The sequence below is a fragment of the Triticum urartu genome, chromosome 5 (assembly GCF_003073215.2).
Source record: "Triticum urartu cultivar G1812 chromosome 5, Tu2.1, whole genome shotgun sequence".
Classification (NCBI taxonomy): Eukaryota; Viridiplantae; Streptophyta; class Magnoliopsida; order Poales; family Poaceae; genus Triticum; species Triticum urartu.
Window position 1 is genome coordinate 550,611,423 of NC_053026.1, and position 2,242 is coordinate 550,613,664.

A 2,242-nucleotide genomic window follows, 5' to 3' on the forward strand; every position below is an offset into this window, starting at 1 on the left:
TTTTTTGTAGGTTATGGTTTTGTTGCCTTAATTTGCAATACAAACAGTGAGCTAAGCACTGTCACTTTAATTTACTAAAGGTTGATGTTGCATCTTAGTAATAAACTTGTCCTTTCTTTTTTCTAGAGGTTCCTACTGTTGCATTGTCAGAGAATGGTTCGAAGAAAACGATGTTTCATCTGCCAAAATCATAGTCGATTGAGATCATAGTTACAATCAATTACAAATACAATACACAACTACGTACATCCACATGAACAGTCCATACAAGCCTCCTCGTGACCCACTCAGAGATTTTAGTGAAGTATCTTATATACTGCAAAGCCAAGGTCGGATTTTTCAGACAGAGCCAAACCGGAGATCTTTTCCCCTTGTAGCTTTCATCAAACCACAAGGGTCCAAAACACGCAAGTACTTCAATCAGAAGGGAAAAAAACTCTCTCTTTCCTTAATGTTTGAAAAAAAATCAAATAGAGAGAGAGAGAGGTAGAAGGAGATCACGCAGACGCTAAACCCACATCTACATGCGTTACCGGATAGAAAAAACGGGTCTCTACGCCGGTATGCGCCTCCGTCGTTACCTATCATCGTTATTTACACATTCAGTATGTACTTCCTCCGTCCGAAAATACTTGTCCTTAGAAATGAATAAAATGAATATATTTATAACTAAAATAAGTCTAGATACAATCATTTCTAAGACAAGTATTTTCGGATGGAGAGAGTACTACGTACTAGTAGTAGTGCTGTGGCAATAGTAGCGCGCGGTAGTAGTACGACGCCATGGCATGGCATGGAGGCCATGATCGATCGATCGGTCTACGGGTCACGGTAGCTCCAGAGGCTCTCCCCAGCCTCTGAAGGGTCCGGCGATTCGTCGCAGGAGTCGGGGCTGAGCCTCGGGGGGCTCATCATCATCCCGGCGGCCATGTTGCGCAGGAATTGCGGCGTCTCGAAGAGCGCCTCCTCGTCCAGGAAGTACTGATTGAGCCCAATGCCGGCTTGATCCTGCTGGGCCGTGCCGCTCGCCGAGGCAGCAGCGGCACTGCTTCCAGTTCCACCCAACTGCTGCTGCACTGCGGATCCAGCAGCCGCGGGGGTAATGCCGCCGCTGGTGCGATCGTGCGGAATGGAGGCGGCTGCGGCAGCCACCGCCGCGCGGATGCCGTCCGCGGAGGTGGACGCCGGCGCCGGGCGCGTGGCGGCCAAGCCGGGGAAGTTGAGCGCCGCGTCGGCCCCGCGGAGCGCGTGGGCGGCCACGTCGTACGCCACGGCGGCCATATCGGCCGTCGGGAACGTGCCGAGCCAGATGCGGCGCGCCTTCCGCGGTCCCGGATCTCCGAGACCCACTTCCCGTAGCGGCTCCGGATGCCGCGGTAGAAGGGGTGCTTGCCCGACGACATTGATTGATCAGCTAGGGCAATGGCCGCACTACACTGCACTTCACTTATTAGAGCCTATGTAGTATCATTCGATGAGTGCGTAGCTGAGAGTGGTGACTGTGGGAGTGCGCGCGTGCAAGCAGATCGCCATCGGGTTAATTAATGCACACCGAGGAACTCCGCTGTAGCAGCAAGGTTAATATCATAGGCGAGTTGTCATGTGATCTAAGCTAACTTAATAGCGGCGTTTACTCCTACGCGCCCGAGCGTTACAGCGCTTCATCTCAATCTTTTCACTCTCCCTGATTTCAACGGAGTGGGGCCCGGTGCGCCAAAACTTCTGTCCACGATTACTAAAACAGGAAAGTTTTAACCTGTCTGAAATCGGCCGCTCCAGCGCTCGAGCGCGATACTTATATTGTCATTATTAATAATTAAAAAAATCTTTTTAGTATCTCAAGTTTACAAGTAGACATCCCGTCCCTCATAATTTTTCGGTCGACATTTCATCCCTCATATTTCAAAACCAGACATATTTTGTCCAAAAGCAGAAATAAAATGGTATTGAGCTGACGTGTTCCTAGTTTCCTCTGTCCCTATTTGCCACGCCGGACAGAGAATTTCTCCCCCGCCGTTAAGTCTCTCCTCAATCTGATGCCTCCCGTCGGTGCCGCCACAGGTCGGCTTCGTCTTTTGTGGCCTTAGGGCATGGAGGCGTGGTGGATTTCAGCTCTTGCCGGCGGAAGGGCTCATGCTTCGTTTTTGGAGGTTTTCCTGTGTATGTTTAGGGTTGTGTTCTGCTAAGAAAGGCGAGACGGCGGCGGCTTTTTCAAGTTGGAATAAGGTTCTTCCCGCCTAGT

The 2,242-nt window shown here is 50.7% G+C and overlaps 1 pseudogene; it reads right to left on the bottom strand.

The window, feature by feature from the left end:
- Nucleotides 1-819: 819 nt before the first annotated feature.
- LOC125507366 lies at nucleotides 820-1,403 on the bottom strand (annotated as a pseudogene).
- Between the last annotated feature and the right edge of the window lie 839 nt (nucleotides 1,404-2,242).